The sequence below is a fragment of the Oncorhynchus masou genome, chromosome 5, assembly GCF_036934945.1.
Source record: "Oncorhynchus masou masou isolate Uvic2021 chromosome 5, UVic_Omas_1.1, whole genome shotgun sequence".
NCBI lineage: Eukaryota > Metazoa > Chordata > Actinopteri > Salmoniformes > Salmonidae > Oncorhynchus > Oncorhynchus masou.
The window spans coordinates 21,760,696-21,788,635 of NC_088216.1; the positions used below are offsets into that span (position 1 = coordinate 21,760,696).

The 27,940-nt window shown below is 42.4% G+C and overlaps 1 protein-coding gene across 2 annotated transcripts in view; it reads left to right on the plus strand.

Moving 5' to 3' along the window:
- LOC135536938 (potassium voltage-gated channel subfamily KQT member 5-like) overlaps positions 1-27,940 on the plus strand; it is a 195,671-nt gene that overhangs the window by 133,577 nt on the left and 34,154 nt on the right. The gene's annotated exons all lie outside the window — the stretch shown is intronic.

Below are 27,940 nucleotides of genomic sequence, written 5' to 3' on the forward strand. Positions count from 1 at the left end.
GGTTAAGGCTGAGCTAGATACTCTGAATAGAGACGGTTAAGGCTGAACTAGGTACTCTCAATAGAGACGGTTAAGGCTGAGCTAGATACTCTCAATAGAGACGGTTAAGGCTGAGCTAGATACTCTGAATAGAGACGGTTAAGGCTGAACTAGGTACTCTCAATAGAGACGTTTAAGGCTGAACTAGATACTCTGAATAGAGACTGTTAAGGCTGAACTAGATACTCTGAATAGAGACGGTTAAGGCTTAACCTAGATACTCTGAATAGAGACGGTTAAGGCTGAACTAGATACTCTGAATAGAGGCTGTTAAGGCTGAACTAGATACTCTGAATAGAGACGGTTAAGGCTTAACCTAGATACTCTGAATAGAGGCTGTTAAGGCTGAACTAGATACTCTGAATAGAGACGGTTAAGGCTTAACCTAGATACTCCGAATAGAGGCTGTTAAGGTTGAGCTAGATACTCTGAATAGAGGCTGTTAAGGCTGAGCTAGATAGTCTGAATAGAGACGGTTAAGGATGAACTAGATAGTCTGAATAGAGGCTGTTAAGGCTGAACTAGATACTCTGAATAGAGGGTGTTAAGGCTGAACTAGATACTCTGAATAGAGACGGTTAAGGCTGAACTAGATACTCTGAATAGAGACGGTTAAGGCTGAACTAGATACTCTGAATAGAGGCTGTTAAGGCTGAGCTAGATACTCTGAATAGAGGCTGTTAAGGCTGAACTAGATACTCTGAATAGAGGCTGTTAAGGCTGAGCTAGATACTCTGACTAGAGACGGTTAAGGCTGAACTAGATAGTCTGAATAGAGGCTGTTAAGGCTGAGCTAGATACTCTGAATAGAGGCTGTTAAGGCTGAGCTAGATACTCTGAATAGAGACGGTTAAGGATGAACTAGATACTCTGAATAGAGACGGTTAAGGCTTAACCTAGATACTCCGAATAGAGGCTGTTAAGGCTGAACTAGATACTCTGAATAGAGACGGTTAAGGCTGAACTAGATACTCTGAATAGAGACGGTTAAGGCTGAACTAGATACTCTGAATAGAGGCTGTTAAGGCTGAGCTAGATACTCTGAATAGAGGCTGTTAAGGCTGAACTAGATACTCTGAATAGAGACGGTTAAGGCTTAACCTAGATACTCCGAATAGAGACGGTTAAGGCTGAACTAGATACTCTGAATAGAGACTGTTAAGGCTGAACTAGATACTCTGAATAGAGACGGTTAAGGCTTAACCTAGATACTCTGAATAGAGACGGTTAAGGCTTAACCTAGATACTCCGAATAGAGGCTGTTAAGGCTGAACTAGATACTCTGAATAGAGACGGTTAAGGCTGAACTAGATACTCTGAATAGAGACGTTTAAGGCTTAACCTAGATACTCCGAATAGAGGCTGTTAAGGCTGAGCTAGATACTCTGAATAGAGACGGTTAAGGCTGAGCTAGATACTCTGAATAGAGACGGTTAAGGATGAACTAGATACTCTGAATAGAGACGGTTAAGGCTGAACTAGATACTCTGAATAGAGACGGTTAAGGCTGAACTAGATACTCTGAATAGAGACGGTTAAGGCTGAACTAGATACTCTCAATAGAGACGGTTAAGGCTGAACTAGATACTCTCAATAGAGATGGCTAAGGCTGAGCTAGATACTCTGAATAGAGACGGTTAAGGCTGAACTAGATACTCTGAATAGAGACGGTTAAGGCTGAACTAGATACTCTGAATAGAGGCTGTTAAGGCTGAGCTAGATACTCTGAATAGAGGCTGTTAAGGCTGAACTAGATACTCTGAATAGAGACGGTTAAGGCTGAACTAGATACTCTGAATAGAGACGGTTAAGGCTGAACTAGATACTCTCAATAGAGACGGTTAAGGCTGAGCTAGATACTCTGAATAGAGACGGTTAAGGCTGAACTAGGTACTCTCAATAGAGACGGTTAAGGCTGAGCTAGATACTCTCAATAGAGACGGTTAAGGCTGAACTAGATACTCTGAATAGAGACGGTTAAGGCTGAACTAGATACTCTCAATAGAGACGGTTAAGGCTGAGCTAGATACTCTGAATAGAGACGGTTAAGGCTGAACTAGGTACTCTCAATAGAGCCGGTTAAGGCTGAGCTAGATACTCTCAATAGAGACGGTTAAGGCTGAGCTAGATACTCTGAATAGAGACGGTTAAGGCTGAACTAGGTACTCTCAATAGAGACGGTTAAGGCTGAACTAGATACTCTGAATAGAGACTGTTAAGGCTGAACTAGATACTCTGAATAGAGACGGTTAAGGCTTAACCTAGATACTCTGAATAGAGACGGTTAAGGCTGAACTAGATACTCTGAATAGAGGCTGTTAAGTCTGAACTAGATACTCTGAATAGAGACGGTTAAGGCTTAACCTAGATACTCTGAATAGAGGCTGTTAAGGCTGAACTAGATACTCTGAATAGAGACGGTTAAGGCTTAACCTAGATACTCCGAATAGAGGCTGTTAAGGTTGAGCTAGATACTCTGAATAGAGGCTGTTAAGGCTGAGCTAGATAGTCTGAATAGAGACGGTTAAGGATGAACTAGATAGTCTGAATAGAGGCTGTTAAGGCTGAACTAGATACTCTGAATAGAGGGTGTTAAGGCTGAACTAGATACTCTGAATAGAGACGGTTAAGGCTGAACTAGATACTCTGAATAGAGACGGTTAAGGCTGAACTAGATACTCTGAATAGAGGCTGTTAAGGCTGAGCTAGATACTCTGAATAGAGGCTGTTAAGGCTGAGCTAGATACTCTGAATAGAGGCTGTTAAGGCTGAGCTAGATACTCTGACTAGAGACGGTTAAGGCTGAACTAGATAGTCTGAATAGAGGCTGTTAAGACTGAGCTAGATACTCTGAATAGAGGCTGTTAAGGCTGAGCTAGATACTCTGAATAGAGACGGTTAAGGATGAACTAGATACTCTGAATAGAGACGGTTAAGGCTTAACCTAGATACTCCGAATAGAGGCTGTTAAGGCTGAACTAGATACTCTGAATAGAGACGGTTAAGGCTGAACTAGATACTCTGAATAGAGACGGTTAAGGCTGAACTAGATACTCTGAATAGAGGCTGTTAAAACTGAACTAGATACTCTGAATAGAGACGGTTAAGGCTTAACCTAGATACTCCGAATAGAGACGGTTAAGGCTGAACTAGATACTCTGAATAGAGACTGTTAAGTCTGAACTAGATACTCTGAATAGAGACGGTTAAGGCTTAACCTAGATACTCTGAATAGAGACGGTTAAGGCTTAACCTAGATACTCCGAATAGAGACGGTTAAGGCTGAACTAGATACTCTGAATAGAGACGGTTAAGGCTGAACTAGATACTCTGAATAGAGACGGTTAAGGCTTAACCTAGATACTCCGAATAGAGGCTGTTAAGGCTGAACTAGATAGTCTGAATAGAGGCTGTTAAGGCTGAGCTAGATACTCTGAATAGAGGCTGTTAAGGCTGAGCTAGATACTCTGAATAGAGACGGTTAAGGCTGAGCTAGATACTCTGAATAGAGACGGTTAAGGATGAACTAGATACTCTGAATAGAGACGGTTAAGGCTGAACTAGATACTCTGAATAGAGGCTGTTAAGGCTGAACTAGATACTCTGAATAGAGACTGTTAAGGCTTAACCTAGATACTCCGAATAGAGGCTGTTAAGTCTGAGCTAGATACTCTGAATAGAGGCTGTTAAGGCTGAGCTAGATACTCTGAATAGAGACGGTTAAGGATGAACTAGATACTCTGAATAGAGACGGTTAAGGCTTAACCTAGATACTCCGAATAGAGGCTGTTAAGGCTGAACTAGATACTCTGAATAGAGACGGTTAAGGCTGAACTAGATACTCTGAATAGAGGCTGTTAAGGCTGAACTAGATACTCTGAATAGAGACGGTTAAGGCTTAACCTAGATACTCTGAATAGAGGCTGTTAAGGCTGAACTAGATACTCTGAATAGAGACGGTTAAGGCTTAACCTAGATACTCCGAATAGAGGCTGTTAAGGTTGAGCTAGATACTCTGAATAGAGGCTGTTAAGGCTGAGCTAGATAGTCTGAATAGAGACGGTTAAGGATGAACTAGATAGTCTGAATAGAGGCTGTTAAGGCTGAACTAGATACTCTGAATAGAGGGTGTTAAGGCTGAACTAGATACTCTGAATAGAGACGGTTAAGGCTGAACTAGATACTCTGAATAGAGACGGTTAAGGCTGAACTAGATACTCTGAATAGAGGCTGTTAAGGCTGAGCTAGATACTCTGAATAGAGGCTGTTAAGGCTGAACTAGATACTCTGAATAGAGGCTGTTAAGGCTGAGCTAGATACTCTGACTAGAGACGGTTAAGGCTGAACTAGATAGTCTGAATAGAGGCTGTTAAGACTGAGCTAGATACTCTGAATAGAGGCTGTTAAGGCTGAGCTAGATACTCTGAATAGAGAGACGGTTAAGGATGAACTAGATACTCTGAATAGAGACGGTTAAGGCTTAACCTAGATACTCCGAATAGAGGCTGTTAAGGCTGAACTAGATACTCTGAATAGAGACGGTTAAGGCTGAACTAGATACTCTGAATAGAGACGGTTAAGGCTGAACTATATACTCTGAATAGAGGCTGTTAAGGCTGAACTAGATACTCCGAATAGAGGCTGTTAAGGCTGAACTAGATACTCTGAATAGAGACGGTTAAGGCTTAACCTAGATACTCCGAATAGAGACGGTTAAGGCTGAACTAGATACTCTGAATAGAGACTGTTAAGGCTGAACTAGATACTCTGAATAGAGACGGTTAAGGCTTAACCTAGATACTCTGAATAGAGACGGTTAAGGCTGAACTAGATACTCTGAATAGAGGCTGTTAAGGCTGAACTAGATACTCTGAATAGAGACGGTTAAGGCTTAACCTAGATACTCTGAATAGAGACGGTTAAGGCTGAACTAGATACTCTGAATAGAGGCTGTTAAGGCTGAGCTAGATACTCTGAATAGAGGCTGTTAATGCTGAACTAGATACTCTGAATAGAGGCTGTTAAGACTGAACTAGATACTCTGAATAGAGACGGTTAAGGCTTAACCTAGATACTCCGAATAGAGACGGTTAAGGCTGAACTAGATACTCTGAATAGAGACGGTTAAGGCTGAACTAGATACTCTGAATAGAGACGGTTAAGGCTGAACTAGATACTCTGAATAGAGGCTGTTAAGGCTGAGCTAGATACTCTGAATAGAGGCTGTTAAGGCTGAGCTAGATACTCTGAATAGAGGCTGTTAAGGCTGAGCTAGATACTCTGACTAGAGACGGTTAAGGCTGAACTAGATAGTCTGAATAGAGGCTGTTAAGACTGAGCTAGATACTCTGAATAGAGGCTGTTAAGGCTGAGCTAGATACTCTGAATAGAGACGGTTAAGGATGAACTAGATACTCTGAATAGAGACGGTTAAGGCTTAACCTAGATACTCCGAATAGAGGCTGTTAAGGCTGAACTAGATACTCTGAATAGAGACGGTTAAGGCTGAACTAGATACTCTGAATAGAGACGGTTAAGGCTGAACTAGATACTCTGAATAGAGGCTGTTAAAACTGAACTAGATACTCTGAATAGAGACGGTTAAGGCTTAACCTAGATACTCCGAATAGAGACGGTTAAGGCTGAACTAGATACTCTGAATAGAGACTGTTAAGTCTGAACTAGATACTCTGAATAGAGACGGTTAAGGCTTAACCTAGATACTCTGAATAGAGACGGTTAAGGCTTAACCTAGATACTCCGAATAGAGACGGTTAAGGCTGAACTAGATACTCTGAATAGAGACGGTTAAGGCTGAACTAGATACTCTGAATAGAGACGGTTAAGGCTTAACCTAGATACTCCGAATAGAGGCTGTTAAGGCTGAACTAGATAGTCTGAATAGAGGCTGTTAAGGCTGAGCTAGATACTCTGAATAGAGGCTGTTAAGGCTGAGCTAGATACTCTGAATAGAGACGGTTAAGGCTGAGCTAGATACTCTGAATAGAGACGGTTAAGGATGAACTAGATACTCTGAATAGAGACGGTTAAGGCTGAACTAGATACTCTGAATAGAGGCTGTTAAGGCTGAACTAGATACTCTGAATAGAGACTGTTAAGGCTTAACCTAGATACTCCGAATAGAGGCTGTTAAGTCTGAGCTAGATACTCTGAATAGAGGCTGTTAAGGCTGAGCTAGATACTCTGAATAGAGACGGTTAAGGATGAACTAGATACTCTGAATAGAGACGGTTAAGGCTTAACCTAGATACTCCGAATAGAGGCTGTTAAGGCTGAACTAGATACTCTGAATAGAGACGGTTAAGGCTGAACTAGATACTCTGAATAGAGGCTGTTAAGGCTGAACTAGATACTCTGAATAGAGACGGTTAAGGCTTAACCTAGATACTCTGAATAGAGGCTGTTAAGGCTGAACTAGATACTCTGAATAGAGACGGTTAAGGCTTAACCTAGATACTCCGAATAGAGGCTGTTAAGGTTGAGCTAGATACTCTGAATAGAGGCTGTTAAGGCTGAGCTAGATAGTCTGAATAGAGACGGTTAAGGATGAACTAGATAGTCTGAATAGAGGCTGTTAAGGCTGAACTAGATACTCTGAATAGAGGGTGTTAAGGCTGAACTAGATACTCTGAATAGAGACGGTTAAGGCTGAACTAGATACTCTGAATAGAGACGGTTAAGGCTGAACTAGATACTCTGAATAGAGGCTGTTAAGGCTGAGCTAGATACTCTGAATAGAGGCTGTTAAGGCTGAACTAGATACTCTGAATAGAGGCTGTTAAGGCTGAGCTAGATACTCTGACTAGAGACGGTTAAGGCTGAACTAGATAGTCTGAATAGAGGCTGTTAAGACTGAGCTAGATACTCTGAATAGAGGCTGTTAAGGCTGAGCTAGATACTCTGAATAGAGACGGTTAAGGATGAACTAGATACTCTGAATAGAGACGGTTAAGGCTTAACCTAGATACTCCGAATAGAGGCTGTTAAGGCTGAACTAGATACTCTGAATAGAGACGGTTAAGGCTGAACTAGATACTCTGAATAGAGACGGTTAAGGCTGAACTATATACTCTGAATAGAGGCTGTTAAGGCTGAACTAGATACTCCGAATAGAGGCTGTTAAGGCTGAACTAGATACTCTGAATAGAGACGGTTAAGGCTTAACCTAGATACTCCGAATAGAGACGGTTAAGGCTGAACTAGATACTCTGAATAGAGACTGTTAAGGCTGAACTAGATACTCTGAATAGAGACGGTTAAGGCTTAACCTAGATACTCTGAATAGAGACGGTTAAGGCTGAACTAGATACTCTGAATAGAGGCTGTTAAGGCTGAACTAGATACTCTGAATAGAGACGGTTAAGGCTTAACCTAGATACTCTGAATAGAGACGGTTAAGGCTGAACTAGATACTCTGAATAGAGGCTGTTAAGGCTGAGCTAGATACTCTGAATAGAGGCTGTTAATGCTGAACTAGATACTCTGAATAGAGGCTGTTAAGACTGAACTAGATACTCTGAATAGAGACGGTTAAGGCTTAACCTAGATACTCCGAATAGAGACGGTTAAGGCTGAACTAGATACTCTGAATAGAGACTGTTAAGGCTGAACTAGATACTCTGAATAGAGACGGTTAAGGCTTAACCTAGATACTCTGAATAGAGACGGTTAAGGCTTAACCTAGATACTCCGAATAGAGGCTGTTAAGGCTGAACTAGATACTCTGAATAGAGACGTTTAAGGCTTAACCTAGATACTCCGAATAGAGGCTGTTAAGGCTGAACTAGATAGTCTGAATAGAGGCTGTTAAGGCTGAGCTAGATACTCTGAATAGAGGCTGTTAAGGCTGAGCTAGATACTCTGAATAGAGACGGTTAAGGCTGAGCTAGATACTCTGAATATAGACGGTTAAGGATGAACTAGATACTCTGAATAGAGGCTGTTAAGGCTGAGCTAGATACTCTGAATAGAGGCTGTTAAGGCTGAGCTAGATACTCTGAATAGAGACGGTTAAGGATGAACTAGATACTCTGAATAGAGACGGTTAAGGCTGAGCTAGATACTCTCAATAGAGACGGTTAAGGCTGAACTAGATACTCTGAATAGAGACGGTTAAGGCTGAACTAGATACTCTCAATAGAGACGGTTAAGGCTGAGCTAGATACTCTGAATAGAGACGGTTAAGGCTGAACTAGGTACTCTCAATAGAGACGGTTAAGGCTGAGCTAGATACTCTCAATAGAGACGGTTAAGGCTGAGCTAGATACTCTGAATAGAGACGGTTAAGGCTGAACTAGGTACTCTCAATAGAGACGGTTAAGGCTGAACTAGATACTCTGAATAGAGACTGTTAAGGCTGAACTAGATACTCTGAATAGAGACGGTTAAGGCTTAACCTAGATACTCTGAATAGAGACGGTTAAGGCTGAACTAGATACTCTGAATAGAGGCTGTTAAGGCTGAACTAGATACTCTGAATAGAGACGGTTAAGGCTTAACCTAGATACTCTGAATAGAGGCTGTTAAGGCTGAACTAGATACTCTGAATAGAGACGGTTAAGGCTTAACCTAGATACTCCGAATAGAGGCTGTTAAGGTTGAGCTAGATACTCTGAATAGAGGCTGTTAAGGCTGAGCTAGATAGTCTGAATAGAGGCTGTTAAGGCTGAGCTAGATACTCTGAATAGAGGCTGTTAAGGCTGAGCTAGATACTCTGAATAGAGACGGTTAAGGCTGAGCTAGATACTCTGAATATAGACGGTTAAGGATGAACTAGATACTCTGAATAGAGGCTGTTAAGGCTGAGCTAGATACTCTGAATAGAGGCTGTTAAGGCTGAGCTAGATACTCTGAATAGAGACGGTTAAGGATGAACTAGATACTCTGAATAGAGACGGTTAAGGCTGAGCTAGATACTCTCAATAGAGACGGTTAAGGCTGAACTAGATACTCTGAATAGAGACGGTTAAGGCTGAACTAGATACTCTCAATAGAGACGGTTAAGGCTGAGCTAGATACTCTGAATAGAGACGGTTAAGGCTGAACTAGGTACTCTCAATAGAGACGGTTAAGGCTGAGCTAGATACTCTCAATAGAGACGGTTAAGGCTGAGCTAGATACTCTGAATAGAGACGGTTAAGGCTGAACTAGGTACTCTCAATAGAGACGGTTAAGGCTGAACTAGATACTCTGAATAGAGACTGTTAAGGCTGAACTAGATACTCTGAATAGAGACGGTTAAGGCTTAACCTAGATACTCTGAATAGAGACGGTTAAGGCTGAACTAGATACTCTGAATAGAGGCTGTTAAGGCTGAACTAGATACTCTGAATAGAGACGGTTAAGGCTTAACCTAGATACTCTGAATAGAGGCTGTTAAGGCTGAACTAGATACTCTGAATAGAGACGGTTAAGGCTTAACCTAGATACTCCGAATAGAGGCTGTTAAGGTTGAGCTAGATACTCTGAATAGAGGCTGTTAAGGCTGAGCTAGATAGTCTGAATAGAGACGGTTAAGGATGAACTAGATAGTCTGAATAGAGGCTGTTAAGGCTGAACTAGATACTCTGAATAGAGGGTGTTAAGGCTGAACTAGATACTCTGAATAGAGACGGTTAAGGCTGAACTAGATACTCTGAATAGAGACGGTTAAGGCTGAACTAGATACTCTGAATAGAGGCTGTTAAGGCTGAGCTAGATACTCTGAATAGAGGCTGTTAAGGCTGAACTAGATACTCTGAATAGAGGCTGTGAAGGCTGAGCTAGATACTCTGACTAGAGACGGTTAAGGCTGAACTAGATAGTCTGAATAGAGGCTGTTAAGGCTGAGCTAGATACTCTGAATAGAGGCTGTTAAGGCTGAGCTAGATACTCTGAATAGAGACGGTTAAGGATGAACTAGATACTCTGAATAGAGACGGTTAAGGCTTAACCTAGATACTCCGAATAGAGGCTGTTAAGGCTGAACTAGATACTCTGAATAGAGACGGTTAAGGCTGAACTAGATACTCTGAATAGAGACGGTTAAGGCTGAACTAGATACTCTGAATAGAGGCTGTTAAGGCTGAGCTAGATACTCTGAATAGAGGCTGTTAAGGCTGAACTAGATACTCTGAATAGAGGCTGTTAAGGCTGAACTAGATACTCTGAATAGAGGCTGTTAAGGCTGAACTAGATACTCTGAATAGAGACGGTTAAGGCTTAACCTAGATACTCCGAATAGAGACGGTTAAGGCTGAACTAGATACTCTGAATAGAGACTGTTAAGGCTGAACTAGATACTCTGAATAGAGACGGTTAAGGCTTAACCTAGATACTCTGAATAGAGACGGTTAAGGCTTAACCTAGATACTCCGAATAGAGGCTGTTAAGGCTGAACTAGATACTCTGAATAGAGACGGTTAAGGCTGAACTAGATACTCTGAATAGAGACGTTTAAGGCTTAACCTAGATACTCCGAATAGAGGCTGTTAAGGCTGAACTAGATAGTCTGAATAGAGGCTGTTAAGGCTGAGCTAGATACTCTGAATAGAGGCTGTTAAGGCTGAGCTAGATACTCTGAATAGAGACGGTTAAGGCTGAGCTAGATACTCTGAATAGAGACGGTTAAGGATGAACTAGATACTCTGAATAGAGACGGTTAAGGCTGAACTAGATACTCTGAATAGAGACGGTTAAGGCTGAACTAGATACTCTGAATAGAGACGGTTAAGGCTGAACTAGATACTCTCAATAGAGACGGTTAAGGCTGAACTAGATACTCTCAATAGAGATGGCTAAGGCTGAGCTAGATACTCTGAATAGAGACGGTTAAGGCTGAACTAGATACTCTGAATAGAGACGGTTAAGGCTGAACTAGATACTCTGAATAGAGGCTGTTAAGGCTGAGCTAGATACTCTGAATAGAGGCTGTTAAGGCTGAACTAGATACTCTGAATAGAGACGGTTAAGGCTGAACTAGATACTCTGAATAGAGACGGTTAAGGCTGAACTAGATACTCTCAATAGAGACGGTTAAGGCTGAGCTAGATACTCTGAATAGAGACGGTTAAGGCTGAACTAGGTACTCTCAATAGAGACGGTTAAGGCTGAGCTAGATACTCTCAATAGAGACGGTTAAGGCTGAACTAGATACTCTGAATAGAGACGGTTAAGGCTGAACTAGATACTCTCAATAGAGACGGTTAAGGCTGAGCTAGATACTCTGAATAGAGACGGTTAAGGCTGAACTAGGTACTCTCAATAGAGCCGGTTAAGGCTGAGCTAGATACTCTCAATAGAGACGGTTAAGGCTGAGCTAGATACTCTGAATAGAGACGGTTAAGGCTGAACTAGGTACTCTCAATAGAGACGGTTAAGGCTGAACTAGATACTCTGAATAGAGACTGTTAAGGCTGAACTAGATACTCTGAATAGAGACGGTTAAGGCTTAACCTAGATACTCTGAATAGAGACGGTTAAGGCTGAACTAGATACTCTGAATAGAGGCTGTTAAGGCTGAACTAGATACTCTGAATAGAGACGGTTAAGGCTTAACCTAGATACTCTGAATAGAGGCTGTTAAGGCTGAACTAGATACTCTGAATAGAGACGGTTAAGGCTTAACCTAGATACTCCGAATAGAGGTTGTTAAGGTTGAGCTAGATACTCTGAATAGAGGCTGTTAAGGCTGAGCTAGATAGTCTGAATAGAGACGGTTAAGGATGAACTAGATAGTCTGAATAGAGGCTGTTAAGGCTGAACTAGATACTCTGAATAGAGGGTGTTAAGGCTGAACTAGATACTCTGAATAGAGACGGTTAAGGCTGAACTAGATACTCTGAATAGAGACGGTTAAGGCTGAACTAGATACTCTGAATAGAGGCTGTTAAGGCTGAGCTAGATACTCTGAATAGAGGCTGTTAAGGCTGAGCTAGATACTCTGAATAGAGGCTGTTAAGGCTGAGCTAGATACTCTGACTAGAGACGGTTAAGGCTGAACTAGATAGTCTGAATAGAGGCTGTTAAGACTGAGCTAGATACTCTGAATAGAGGCTGTTAAGGCTGAGCTAGATACTCTGAATAGAGACGGTTAAGGATGAACTAGATACTCTGAATAGAGACGGTTAAGGCTTAACCTAGATACTCCGAATAGAGGCTGTTAAGGCTGAACTAGATACTCTGAATAGAGACGGTTAAGGCTGAACTAGATACTCTGAATAGAGACGGTTAAGGCTGAACTAGATACTCTGAATAGAGGCTGTTAAGGCTGAACTAGATACTCTGAATAGAGACGGTTAAGGCTTAACCTAGATACTCCGAATAGAGACGGTTAAGGCTGAACTAGATACTCTGAATAGAGACTGTTAAGTCTGAACTAGATACTCTGAATAGAGACGGTTAAGGCTTAACCTAGATACTCTGAATAGAGACGGTTAAGGCTTAACCTAGATACTCCGAATAGAGACGGTTAAGGCTGAACTAGATACTCTGAATAGAGACGGTTAAGGCTGAACTAGATACTCTGAATAGAGACGGTTAAGGCTTAACCTAGATACTCCGAATAGAGGCTGTTAAGGCTGAACTAGATAGTCTGAATAGAGGCTGTTAAGGCTGAGCTAGATACTCTGAATAGAGGCTGTTAAGGCTGAGCTAGATACTCTGAATAGAGACGGTTAAGGCTGAGCTAGATACTCTGAATAGAGACGGTTAAGGATGAACTAGATACTCTGAATAGAGACGGTTAAGGCTGAACTAGATACTCTGAATAGAGGCTGTTAAGGCTGAACTAGATACTCTGAATAGAGACTGTTAAGGCTTAACCTAGATACTCCGAATAGAGGCTGTTAAGTCTGAGCTAGATACTCTGAATAGAGGCTGTTAAGGCTGAGCTAGATACTCTGAATAGAGACGGTTAAGGATGAACTAGATACTCTGAATAGAGACGGTTAAGGCTTAACCTAGATACTCCGAATAGAGGCTGTTAAGGCTGAACTAGATACTCTGAATAGAGACGGTTAAGGCTGAACTAGATACTCTGAATAGAGGCTGTTAAGGCTGAACTAGATACTCTGAATAGAGACGGTTAAGGCTTAACCTAGATACTCTGAATAGAGGCTGTTAAGGCTGAACTAGATACTCTGAATAGAGACGGTTAAGGCTTAACCTAGATACTCCGAATAGAGGCTGTTAAGGTTGAGCTAGATACTCTGAATAGAGGGTGTTAAGGCTGAACTAGATACTCTGAATAGAGACGGTTAAGGCTGAACTAGATACTCTGAATAGAGACGGTTAAGGCTGAACTAGATACTCTGAATAGAGGCTGTTAAGGCTGAGCTAGATACTCTGAATAGAGGCTGTTAAGGCTGAACTAGATACTCTGAATAGAGGCTGTTAAGGCTGAGCTAGATACTCTGACTAGAGACGGTTAAGGCTGAACTAGATAGTCTGAATAGAGGCTGTTAAGACTGAGCTAGATACTCTGAATAGAGGCTGTTAAGGCTGAGCTAGATACTCTGAATAGAGACGGTTAAGGATGAACTAGATACTCTGAATAGAGACGGTTAAGGCTTAACCTAGATACTCCGAATAGAGGCTGTTAAGGCTGAACTAGATACTCTGAATAGAGGCTGTTAAGGCTGAGCTAGATACTCTGACTAGAGACGGTTAAGGCTGAACTAGATAGTCTGAATAGAGGCTGTTAAGACTGAGCTAGATACTCTGAATAGAGGCTGTTAAGGCTGAACTAGATACTCTGAATAGAGACGGTTAAGGCTGAACTAGATACTCTCAATAGAGACGGTTAAGGCTGAGCTAGATACTCTGAATAGAGACGGTTAAGGCTGAACTAGGTACTCTCAATAGAGCCGGTTAAGGCTGAGCTAGATACTCTCAATAGAGACGGTTAAGGCTGAGCTAGATACTCTGAATAGAGACGGTTAAGGCTGAACTAGGTACTCTCAATAGAGACGGTTAAGGCTGAACTAGATACTCTGAATAGAGACTGTTAAGGCTGAACTAGATACTCTGAATAGAGACGGTTAAGGCTTAACCTAGATACTCTGAATAGAGACGGTTAAGGCTGAACTAGATACTCTGAATAGAGGCTGTTAAGGCTGAACTAGATACTCTGAATAGAGACGGTTAAGGCTTAACCTAGATACTCTGAATAGAGGCTGTTAAGGCTGAACTAGATACTCTGAATAGAGACGGTTAAGGCTTAACCTAGATACTCCGAATAGAGGCTGTTAAGGTTGAGCTAGATACTCTGAATAGAGGCTGTTAAGGCTGAGCTAGATAGTCTGAATAGAGACGGTTAAGGATGAACTAGATAGTCTGAATAGAGGCTGTTAAGGCTGAACTAGATACTCTGAATAGAGGGTGTTAAGGCTGAACTAGATACTCTGAATAGAGACGGTTAAGGCTGAACTAGATACTCTGAATAGAGACGGTTAAGGCTGAACTAGATACTCTGAATAGAGGCTGTTAAGGCTGAGCTAGATACTCTGAATAGAGGCTGTTAAGGCTGAGCTAGATACTCTGAATAGAGGCTGTTAAGGCTGAGCTAGATACTCTGACTAGAGACGGTTAAGGCTGAACTAGATAGTCTGAATAGAGGCTGTTAAGACTGAGCTAGATACTCTGAATAGAGGCTGTTAAGGCTGAGCTAGATACTCTGAATAGAGACGGTTAAGGATGAACTAGATACTCTGAATAGAGACGGTTAAGGCTTAACCTAGATACTCCGAATAGAGGCTGTTAAGGCTGAACTAGATACTCTGAATAGAGACGGTTAAGGCTGAACTAGATACTCTGAATAGAGACGGTTAAGGCTGAACTAGATACTCTGAATAGAGGCTGTTAAGGCTGAACTAGATACTCTGAATAGAGACGGTTAAGGCTTAACCTAGATACTCCGAATAGAGACGGTTAAGGCAGTAATGAACTAGATACTCTGAATAGAGACTGTTAAGTCTGAACTAGATACTCTGAATAGAGACGGTTAAGGCTTAACCTAGATACTCTGAATAGAGACGGTTAAGGCTTAACCTAGATACTCCGAATAGAGACGGTTAAGGCTGAACTAGATACTCTGAATAGAGACGGTTAAGGCTGAACTAGATACTCTGAATAGAGACGGTTAAGGCTTAACCTAGATACTCCGAATAGAGGCTGTTAAGGCTGAACTAGATAGTCTGAATAGAGGCTGTTAAGGCTGAGCTAGATACTCTGAATAGAGGCTGTTAAGGCTGAGCTAGATACTCTGAATAGAGACGGTTAAGGCTGAGCTAGATACTCTGAATAGAGACGGTTAAGGATGAACTAGATACTCTGAATAGAGACGGTTAAGGCTGAACTAGATACTCTGAATAGAGGCTGTTAAGGCTGAACTAGATACTCTGAATAGAGACTGTTAAGGCTTAACCTAGATACTCCGAATAGAGGCTGTTAAGTCTGAGCTAGATACTCTGAATAGAGGCTGTTAAGGCTGAGCTAGATACTCTGAATAGAGACGGTTAAGGATGAACTAGATACTCTGAATAGAGACGGTTAAGGCTTAACCTAGATACTCCGAATAGAGGCTGTTAAGGCTGAACTAGATACTCTGAATAGAGACGGTTAAGGCTGAACTAGATACTCTGAATAGAGGCTGTTAAGGCTGAACTAGATACTCTGAATAGAGACGGTTAAGGCTTAACCTAGATACTCTGAATAGAGGCTGTTAAGGCTGAACTAGATACTCTGAATAGAGACGGTTAAGGCTTAACCTAGATACTCCGAATAGAGGCTGTTAAGGTTGAGCTAGATACTCTGAATAGAGGCTGTTAAGGCTGAGCTAGATAGTCTGAATAGAGACGGTTAAGGATGAACTAGATAGTCTGAATAGAGGCTGTTAAGGCTGAACTAGATACTCTGAATAGAGGGTGTTAAGGCTGAACTAGATACTCTGAATAGAGACGGTTAAGGCTGAACTAGATACTCTGAATAGAGACGGTTAAGGCTGAACTAGATACTCTGAATAGAGGCTGTTAAGGCTGAGCTAGATACTCTGAATAGAGGCTGTTAAGGCTGAACTAGATACTCTGAATAGAGGCTGTTAAGGCTGAGCTAGATACTCTGACTAGAGACGGTTAAGGCTGAACTAGATAGTCTGAATAGAGGCTGTTAAGACTGAGCTAGATACTCTGAATAGAGGCTGTTAAGGCTGAGCTAGATACTCTGAATAGAGACGGTTAAGGATGAACTAGATACTCTGAATAGAGACGGTTAAGGCTTAACCTAGATACTCCGAATAGAGGCTGTTAAGGCTGAACTAGATACTCTGAATAGAGACGGTTAAGGCTGAACTAGATACTCTGAATAGAGACGGTTAAGGCTGAACTATATACTCTGAATAGAGGCTGTTAAGGCTGAACTAGATACTCTGAATAGAGACGGTTAAGGCTTAACCTAGATACTCCGAATAGAGACGGTTAAGGCTGAACTAGATACTCTGAATAGAGACTGTTAAGTCTGAACTAGATACTCTGAATAGAGACGGTTAAGGCTTAACCTAGATACTCTGAATAGAGACGGTTAAGGCTTAACCTAGATACTCCGAATAGAGACGGTTAAGGCTGAACTAGATACTCTGAATAGAGACGGTTAAGGCTGAACTAGATACTCTGAATAGAGACGGTTAAGGCTTAACCTAGATACTCCGAATAGAGGCTGTTAAGGCTGAACTAGATAGTCTGAATAGAGGCTGTTAAGGCTGAGCTAGATACTCTGAATAGAGGCTGTTAAGGCTGAGCTAGATACTCTGAATAGAGACGGTTAAGGCTGAGCTAGATACTCTGAATAGAGACGGTTAAGGATGAACTAGATACTCTGAATAGAGACGGTTAAGGCTGAACTAGATACTGAATAGAGGCTGAGATACTCTGAATAGAGACTGTTAAGGCTTAACCTAGATACTCCGAATAGAGGCTGTTAAGTCTGAGCTAGATACTCTGAATAGAGGCTGTTAAGGCTGAGCTAGATACTCTGAATAGAGACGGTTAAGGATGAACTAGATACTCTGAATAGAGACGGTTAAGGCTTAACCTAGATACTCCGAATAGAGGCTGTTAAGGCTGAACTAGATACTCTGAATAGAGACGGTTAAGGCTGAACTAGATACTCTGAATAGAGACGGTTAAGGCTGAACTAGATACTCTGAATAGAGGCTGTTAAGGCTGAGCTAGATACTCTGAATAGAGGCTGTTAAGGCTGAACTAGATACTCTGAATAGAGGCTGTTAAGGCTGAACTAGATACTCTGAATAGAGACGGTTAAGGCTTAACCTAGATACTCCGAATAGAGACGGTTAAGGCTGAACTAGATACTCTGAATGGAGACTGTTAAGGCTGAACTAGATACTCTGAATAGAGACGGTTAAGGCTTAACCTAGATTCTCTGAATAGAGACGGTTAAGGCTGAACTAGATACTCTGAATAGAGACTGTTAAGGCTGAGCTAGATACTCTGAATAGATACTGTTAAGGCTGAACTAGATACTCTGAATAGAGACGGTTAAGGCTGAACTAGATACTCTGAATAGAGACTGTTAAGGCTGAACTAGATACTCTGAATAGAGACGGTTAAGGCTGAACTAGATACTCTGAATAGAGACGGTTAAGGCTGAACTAGATACTCTGAATAGAGACGGTTAAGGCTGAACTAGATACTCTGAATAGAGATGGCTAAGGCTGAACTAGATACTCTGAATAGAGACGGTTCAGGCTGAACTAGATACTCTGAATAGAGACGGTTAAGGCTGAACTAGATACTCTGAATAGAGACGGTTAAGGCTGAACTAGATACTCTCAGACGGTTAAGAGATACTCTGAATAGAGTTAAGGCTGAACTAGATACTCTGAATAGAGATGGTTAAGGCTGAACTAGATACTCTGAATAGAGACGGTTAAGGCTGAACTAGATACTCTGAATAGAGGCTGTTAAGGCTGAACTAGATACTCTGAATAGAGGCTGTTAAGGCTGAACTAGATACTCTGAATAGAGACTGTTAAGGCTGAACTAGATACTCTGAATAGAGACTGTTAAGGCTGAACTAGATACTCTGAATAGAGGCTGTTAAGGCTGAACTAGATACTCTGAATAGAGGCTGTTAAGGCTGAACTAGATACTCTGAATAGAGACGGTTAAGGCTGAACTAGATACTCTGAATAGAGGCTGTTAAGGCTGAACTAGATACTCTGAATAGAGGCTGTTAAGGCTGAACTAGATACTCTGAATAGAGGCTGTTAAGGCTGAACTAGATACTCTGAATAGAGACTGTTAAGGCTGAACTAGATACTCTGAATAGAGACGGTTAAGGCTGAACTAGATACTCTGAATAGAGACTGTTAAGGCTGAGGCTAGATACTCTGAATAGAGACTGTTAAGGCTGAACTAGATACTCTGAATAGAGGCTGTTAAGGCTGAACTAGATACTCTGAATAGAGGCTGTTAAGGCTGAACTAGATACTCTGAATAGAGACTGTTAAGGCTGAACTAGATACTCTGAATAGAGACGGTTAAGGCTGAACTAGATACTCTGAATAGAGACTGTTAAGGCTGAACTAGATACTCTGAATAGAGACTGTTAAGGCTGAACTAGATTAAGGCTGAACTAGATACTCTGAATAGAGACTGTTAAGGCTTAACTAGATACTCTGAATAGAGACTTAAGATAGATACTCTGAATAGAGACTGTTAAGGCTGAACTAGATACTCTGAATAGAGACGGTTAAGGCTTAACCTAGATACTCTGAATAGAGACGGTTAAGGCTGAACTAGATACTCTGAATAGAGACTGTTAAGGCTGAGCTAGATACTCTGAATAGAGACTGTTAAGGCTGAACTAGATACTCTGAATAGAGACGGTTAAGGCTGAACTAGATACTCTGAATAGAGACGGTTCAGGCTGAACTAGATACTCTGAATAGAGACGGTTAAGGCTGAACTAGATACTCTGAATAGAGACGGTTAAGGCTGAACTAGATACTCTGAATAGAGACGGTTAAGGCTGAACTAGATACTCTGAATAGAGACGGTTAAGGCTGAACTAGATACTCTGAATAGAGACGGTTAAGGCTGAACTAGATACTCTGAATAGAGACGGTTAAGGCTGAACTAGATACTCTGAATAGAGACGGTTAAGGCTGAACTAGATACTCTGAATAGAGACGGTTAGATACTCTGAATAGAGACGGTTAAGGCTGAACTAGATACTCTGAATAGAGACGGTTAAGGCTGAACTAGATACTCTGAATAGAGACGGTTAAGGCTGAACTAGATACTCTGAATAGAGACGGTTAAGGCTGAACTAGATACTCTGAATAGAGACGGTTAAGGCTGAACTAGATACTCTGAATAGAGACGGTTAAGGCTGAACTAGATACTCTGAATAGAGACAGTTAAGGCTGAACTAGATACTCTGAATAGAGGCTGTTAAGGCTGAGCTAGATACTCTGAATAGAGGCTGTTAAGGATGAACTAGATACTCTGAATAGAGACGGTTAAGGCTGAGCTAGATACTCTGAATAGAGGCTGTTAAGTCTGAACTAGATACTCTGAATAGAGGCTGTTAAGGCTGAACTAGATACTCTGAATAGAGACGGTTAAGGCTGAACTAGATACTCTGAATAGAGACGGTTAAGGCTGAACTAGATACTCTGAATAGAGACTGAACTAGTTAAGAGACTGAGCTAGGTACTCTGAATAGAGACGGTTAAGGCTGAGCTAGATACTCTCAATAGAGACGGTTAAGGCTGAGCTAGATACTCTCAATAGAGACGGTTAAGGCTGAACTAGGTACTCTCAATAGAGACGGTTAAGGCTGAGCTAGATACTCTCAATAGAGACGGTTAAGGCTGAGCTAGATACTCTCAATAGAGACGGTTAAGGCTGAACTAGATACTCTGAATAGAGACGGTTAAGGATGAACTAGATACTCTGAATAGAGGCTGTTAAGACTGAGCAAGATAGTCTGAATAGAGGCTGTTAAGGCTGAACTAGATACTCTGAATAGAGGCTGTTAAGGCTGAACTAGATACTCTGAATAGAGGCTGTTAAGGCTGAACTAGATGCTCTCAAGAGGCTGTTAAGGCTGAGCTAGATACTCTGGATAGAGGCTGTTAAAGGCTGAACTAGATGCTCTCAATAGAGGCTGTTAAGGCTGAGCTAGATACTCTGAATAGAGACGGTTAAGGCTGAACTAGGTACTCTGAATAGAGACGGTTAAGGCTGAACTAGATACTCTCAATAGAGACTATTAAGGCTGAACTAGATACTCTGAATAGAGACGGTTAAGGCTGGCTTTAATATGCTGTTTGGGTGTGTCCTCCTCTGGCCTCTCCTCTTTTTAATTATTTGTCAGTCTTAATCCTGCCTCCTAAGATGTTTACCCCTTTCCCCTCCTAGCCAAAACACACACCCTAGGATACGTCTCTAATCATCCCTCTATCAAAACACGTAGGGTCACTGACTGGACACAATCCCCCTCCAGCTTCCACTACAAGTAGCCACCACGAATGAACTTACTTTTACTGGTTAGACACTAGAAAGTATGACCATCATGAATAACTTAAGCTTTGTCTGTTTCTCTCTGTAAAATTACTCCCTTGACCTGCTTATGTCAGCCCTATTGTGTTGTATGTTTCATCAGCTGGCCTATTACAATTATGAAGTGCTGTCTGTATGAGGGCATGTGACATTGCCAATAACTCAATCTATAACAGATCAACTAATGACACAAGGCAAGGCTGGAGACAGATTATAATGACAATCATCTTGACAATCACCATGGCAATCATAATGATAATCACCATGATAATCACCATGACAGTCACCATGGTAATCACCATGGCAATTCCCATGATAATCACCATGGTAATCACCATGAAAATTACTCTGAGCTGCTTGAGGGAAGTTTTTTTTCCTCCTTTCGTCCCTCCCTTCCCGTCCCCCTCTCTCTCTGTGTCTGTGTCTGTGTCTGTGTCTCTCTCTCTCTCTCTCTCTCTCTCTCTCTCTCTCTCTCTCCACCCTGATGTATGTGTCAACATTGTGTGTCTGAGGTGTTGTAGTGTGCTTTGACTACTCTAGATGGGTCTATGAATTATCTGCCCTATACAGTCAGTGGTACGAGTATCCAGGCATTACTATCTGGGCCAATCCATTAGTCTCTGGAGAGTGGGGGTTTCTCACTCAGTGACTCTCAACATCCATAAATTATACGCAATGAGCCAATTCCATCTTTAAGTGTTCCGAGCAGGTGATTTGTCCTGTGAAGTCATTGAAAGATCGTTAGAAGGAGATATTTCAATGTAGTTGTGGTCCACAGAGCCCAGATGAATGGAAACAAACAGAACAGCTCATAAACTGGATGAATAGCACTCATTGGTAGGTTCAGTCAGTGGTGGGTTCCCATCAGCCAATGAGGTTGGCATACAGGAAGAATGTTTATTGAAGTGCGTTTCACTGATAACAAATATTTGTCTGAAAACCAGCTTATGCATCTTATATTGTGGTTTAGGTAGAGGATGCTGATCGAATGTGTCGGTTTATGTGGAGGACATTGATTGACTGTATTGATAGAGTATTGCTCACACTGTGGTGTTGCACCATGATAAATCACTGGCTTGATGCCAGCTAAACTTTTCCACTGATTGAATGTGAAAGTATTTGATTGTGACAAGACATGGTGACGACAACACAGGGATATTGAATTTGTCAGTGAAAGGATTGGAGCTAAATGTGGTTGGTGTTCCTTGGGGGATTTTTACCTCTTGGTGTCCTTACCACCCCCATGTTTATGAATGAGAGAGTAACGTCATCCCCTCAATGACCCATAGACACACACTCACCTGTGTGAACTGTAGTCGCTCTATCAGGCAAGGACTCATATGCGACCCGGCCCAGAGCCCAACACACACACACACACACACACAGACACAGACACAGAGACAGACAGACAGACAGACAGACAGACAGACAGACAGACAGACAGACAGACAGGCAGACAGGCAGACAGGCAGGCAGGCAGGCAGGCAGGCAGGCAGGCAGGCAGAATGTGTATGCTGACCAGGCAGTCCAGAGGCAGTTGGACTGCTAACTGTTAACGTCATACCAAGAGCTGTCCCCTGTCCAAGTCCCACATATGTGACTTTGACTGTCTGCCTGAATGGACGAGGAGGAATGTGAACACACTGGCAACCACCGAGGACACACACACACACACACGCAAAGGAACACACACATACACACACACAAAAGAACACACACACACACATCTGCAGCGATAGAATAGATAACTAATATTTGCGAAACTAGTAAATACTTTTAAACCTCATAGAGTCCGTTTCCCAGACCCAGATGAAGCCTAGTCCTGGACTGGATCTATTGAACAAGACTCCTAGTCCAGTAGGTTTAATCTGGGTCTGGGAAACCGCCCCATAGTCCCACATCAACATTGTAACCGTAGTCTCAACCCAGAGTGGGATCACTGGTGCAGCTGATTGGATTCTGTGTTTTTGGCATGAATGGTTAGAGAGACAAGTGTGGCCAAGGCTCAGAGGGTGAACCAGGACACACAGTACTGCTGTTAAAACTAGACCAGGCAGATGGAGACTCCAGATGTGAGAGTTCTGTCAGCACTCAGCAGCCACGCACACACACACACACACACACACACACACACACACACACACACACACACACACACACACACACACACACACACACACACACACACACACACACACACACACACACACACACACACACACACTCTCTCTCTCACTCACACACACACACACACACACTCACACTCTCACACACACACAGACATTACACACTCAGACACACTCACACAGACACATACACAAGCATGCGTGCACAGACACACCAATTTATACACATACAGGCTCTCGCTCTCCTTCAAAAAAACACACACACACGTCATACACTCACCTGCTTGTTAAAGAGGTCTTTTCTTTCCACATTGTCAGCAGAGGCCAGTGCTTGGCCAGCATCTTTATGTCCCAGCATGCCGTTTTTTGGGCCGTCCAAGTACGGTCTGTGTGTGTGGTTGGTTTGTGTATTTTTCACGGTTCCGCCGTCTCCCTCCTGCCATGGGTTAACTGGTTCATGATTTATAAGCCCTAGAGCGATCGACCAAACCTTGGTCAGCGATTGTATTTCATGTCCGAGCACTGAGTTCGCCGGAAGGACAGACAAACCCACTGGCTGGTGGGACAACAAATTCTCACAATTCTTACAAAACAGAAAAGGAGAAGAAAATAATATTTCTTCAGTTTGTGGTTTCAGTTTGTGGTTTCACGTGGTGGAGGAGCGTCCTTGAAGTGAGGCGGTGGTGAAACACAGGGGTGTATTAAAGAAAATATAAAATATTATTTGTCTGTGTTGGAGGAGAAGTCTGATGCCTCAGACTACGTCCCAAATGGAACCCTATTACCTACAAAGCCCATAGGACTCTGGTCAAAAGGAGTGCACTATGTAGGGAATAGGGTGACATTTGGGATTCAGATTTTTTGTGTTCCTTGAGGGTTTGATGTTTCTCTCCCTGTCGTTGTGGTCGGTCTGAACAGCCCCTGTCCTCCTTTGTGTGTGTGTGTGTGTGTGTGTGTGTGTGTGTGTGTGTGTGTGTGTGTGCTTATGTGCATGCGTGCGTTATTGTGAGAACCCGCTCCTGTGTGTTTGCCACTAACGGTCTGGGATTGAAGGTCAGTATCAATCCCGTCGAATTCCCCATGCACAGCAGTTGAACTATGCTGCTGTAAACTGTCCTCCTTTAGACCAATAGACATACACAATGTTTCCAGTACACGTTTCCAAACATACTTGATATCTCAATCTCTTTTCATGCGTCAGTGGTGCATGGTGTACACTGTACATAGAGCACAGGTGTTAGATTACAGGTGTTAGATTACATGCCTTGCTATGATGTCCGTACCATTTTGTTGGGGATGGATTGTGTTGTTGACGCCTTTAGTTGACGCCTTCCAGCACACACACACACACACACACACACACACACACACACACACACACACACACACACACACACACACACACACACACACACACACACAGAGGGAGACTGTATCATTCATTCACTCATGTGGATGATATGTTCTTGTTGTTGTTGTGATAATCGGTCACAATAAGGGGTTCATCTGTAATTACAACATAATGATTTGTTTACAACAGCCCCTCTATAGAATTTGCCTCCTCAAGGGTTGAAGTGGCTATTGATTTCACGGATATATTCAGGGTCAATTTGACCGATGTTAATGGTCAAGATTTTGTCAAGTTTGAATGACTCTTTCCTATATCCATTTCACCAAGTTTCACTGTTATGTTAGTGTCCAGTCCTCACCAGTACTGTTATGTTAGTGTCCAGTCCTCAACAGTACTGTTATGTTAGTGTCCAGTCCACACCAGTACTGTTATGTTAGTGTCCAGTCCACACCAGTACTGTTATGTTAGTGTCCAGTCCTCACCAGTACTGTTATGTTAGTGTCCAGTCCACACCAGTACTGTTATGTTAGTGTCCAGTCCACACCAGTACTGCTATGTTTGTGTCCAGTCCACACAAGTACTGTTATGTTAGTGTCCAGTCCACACCAGTACTGTTATGTTAGTGTCCAGTCTACACCAGTACTGTTATGTTAGTGTCCTGTCTACACCAGTACTGTTATGTTAGTGCCCAGTCCTCACCAGTACTGTTATGTTAGTGTCCAGTCCACACCAGTACTGTTATGTTAGTGTCCAGTCCACACCAGTACTGCTATGTTTGTGTCCAGTCCACACCAGTACTGTTATGTTTGTGTCCAGTCCAAACCAGTACTGTTATGTTAGTTTCCAGTCCTCACCAGTACTGTTATGTTAGTGTCCTGTCTACACCAGTACTGTTATGATGTGTCCACTCCACACCAGTACTGTTATGTTAGTGTCCAGTCCACACGAGTACTGTCATGTTAGTGTCCAGTCTACACCAGTACTGTTATGTTAGTGTCCAGTCCACACCAGTACTGCTATGTTTGTGTCCAGTCCACACCAGTACTGTTATGTTAGTGTCCAGTCCACACCAGTACTGTTATGTTAGTGTCCAGTCTACACCAGTACTGTTATGTTAGTGTCCTGTCTACACCAGTACTGTTATGTTAGTGCCCAGTACACATGAGTACTGTTATGTTTGTGTCCAGTCCAAACCAGTACTGTTATGTTAGTTTCCAGTCCTCACCAGTACTGTTATGTTAGTGTCCTGTCTACACCAGTACTGTTATGCTGTGTCCACTCCACACCAGTACTGTTATGTTAGTGTCCAGTCCACAAGAGTACTGTTATGTTAGTTTCCAGTCCACACCAGTACTGTCATGTTAGTGTCCAGTCTACACCAGTACTGTTATGTTAGTGTCCAGTCTACACCAGTACTGTTATGCTAGTGTCCAGTCTACACCAATACTGTTATGCTAGTGTCCAGTCTACACCAGTACTGTTATGTTAGTGTCCAGTCTACACCAGCACTGTTATGTTAGTGTCCAGTCTACACCAGTACTGTTATGTTAGTGTCCATTCCACACCAGTACTGTTATGTTAGTGTCCAGTCTACACCAGTACTGTTATGTTAGTGTCCAGTCTACACCAGTACTGTTATGCTAGTGTCCACTCCACACCAGTACTGTTATGTTAGTGTCCAGTCCTCACCAGTACTGTTATGTTAGTGCCCAGTACACATGAGTACTGTTATGTTTGTGTCCAGTCCAAACCAGTACTGTTATGTTAGTTTCCAGTCCTCACCAGTACTGTTATGTTAGTTTCCAGTCCTCACCAGTACTGTTATGTTAGTGTCCTGTCTACACCAGTACTGTTATGCTGTGTCCACTCCACACCAGTACTGTTATGTTAGTGTCCAGTCCACACGAGTACTGTTATGTTAGTTTCCAGTCCACACCAGTACTGTCATGTTAGTGTCCAGTCTACACCAGTACTGTTATGCTAGTGTCCAGTCTACACCAGTACTGTTATGTTAGTGTCCAGTCTACACCAGTACTGTTATGTTAGTGTCCACTCCACACCAGTACTGTTATGTTGGTGTCCAGTCTACACCAGTACTGTTATGTTAGTGTCCAGTCTACACCAGTACTGTTATGCTAGTGTCCACTCCACACCAGTACTGTTATGTTAGTGTCCAGTCTACACCAGTACTGTTATGTTAGTTTCCAGTCCTCACCAGTACTGTTATGTTAGTGTCCAGTCTACACCAGTACTGTTATGTTAGGGTCCAGTCTACACCAGTACTGTTATGTTAGTTTCCAGTCCTCACCAGTACTGTTATGTTAGTGTCCAGTCCACACCAGTACTGTTATGTTAGTGTCCAGCCTACACCAGTACTGTTATGTTAGTGTCCAGTCCTCACCAGTACTGTTATATTAGTTTCCAGTCTACACCAGTACTGTTATGTTATTGTCCAGTCCACACCAGTACTGTTATGTTAGTGCCCAGTCCACACCAGCACTGTTATGTTAGTGTCCAGTCCACACCAGTACTGTTGTTAGTGTCCAGTCCTCAACAGTACTGTTATGTTAGTGTCCAGTCTACACCAGTACTGTTATGTTAGTGTCCTGTCTACACCAGTACTGTTATGTTAGTGCCCAGTCCACATGAGTACTGTTATGTTTGTGTCCAGTCCAAACCAGTACTGTTATGTTAGTGTCCAGTCCTCACCAATACTGTTATGTTAGTGTCCAGTCCACACCAGTACTGTTATGTTAGTGTCCAGTCTACACCAGTACTGTTATGTTAGTGTCCAGTCTGCACCAGTACTGTTATGTTAGTGTCCAGTCCTCACCAGTACTGTTATGTTAGTGTCCAGTCCACACCAGTACTGTTATGTTAGTGTCCAGTCCACACCAGTACTGTTATGTTAGGGTCCAGTCTACACCAGTACTGTTATGTTAGTTTCCAGTCCTCACCAGTACTGTTATGTTAGTGTCCAGTCCTCACCAGTACTGTTATGTTAGTGCCCAGTCCACACCAGTACTGTTATGTTAGTGCCCAGTACACATGAGTACTGTTATGTTTGTGTCCAGTCCAAACCAGTACTGTTATGTTAGTTTCCAGTCCTCACAAGTACTCTTATGTTAGTGTCCAGTCCACACCAGTACTGTTATGTTAGGGTCCAGTCTACACCAGTACTCTTATGTTAGTGTCCAGTCCACACCAGTACTGTTATGCTAGTGTCCAGTCTACACCAGTACTGTTATGTTAGTGTCCAGTCCTCACCAGTACTGTTATGTTAGGGTCCAGTCTACACCTGTACTCTTATGTTAGTTTCCAGTCTACACCAGTACTGTTATGTTAGTGTCCAGTCTACACCAGTACTGTTATGTTAGTGTCCAGTCCTCACCAGTACTGTTATGTTAGTGTCCAGTCTACACAAGTACTGTTATGTTAGTGCCCAGTCCACACCAGTACTGTTATGTTAGTGCCCAGTCCACACCAGTACTGTTATGTTAGTGCCCAGTACACATGAGTACTGTTATGTTTGTGTCCAGTCCAAACCAGTACTGTTATGTTAGTTTCCAGTCCTCACAAGTACTCTTATGTTAGTGTCCAGTCCACACCAGTACTGTTATGTTAGGGTCCAGTCTACACCAGTACTGTTATGTTAGGGTCCAGTCTACACCAGTACTGTTATGCTAGTTTCCAGTCTACACCAGTACTGTTATGTTGGTGTCCAGTCTACACCAGTACTGTTATGTTAGTGTCCAGTCCACACCAGTACTATTATGTTAGTGTCCAGTCCACACCAGTACTGTTATGTTAGTGTCCAATCCACACCAGTACTGTTATGT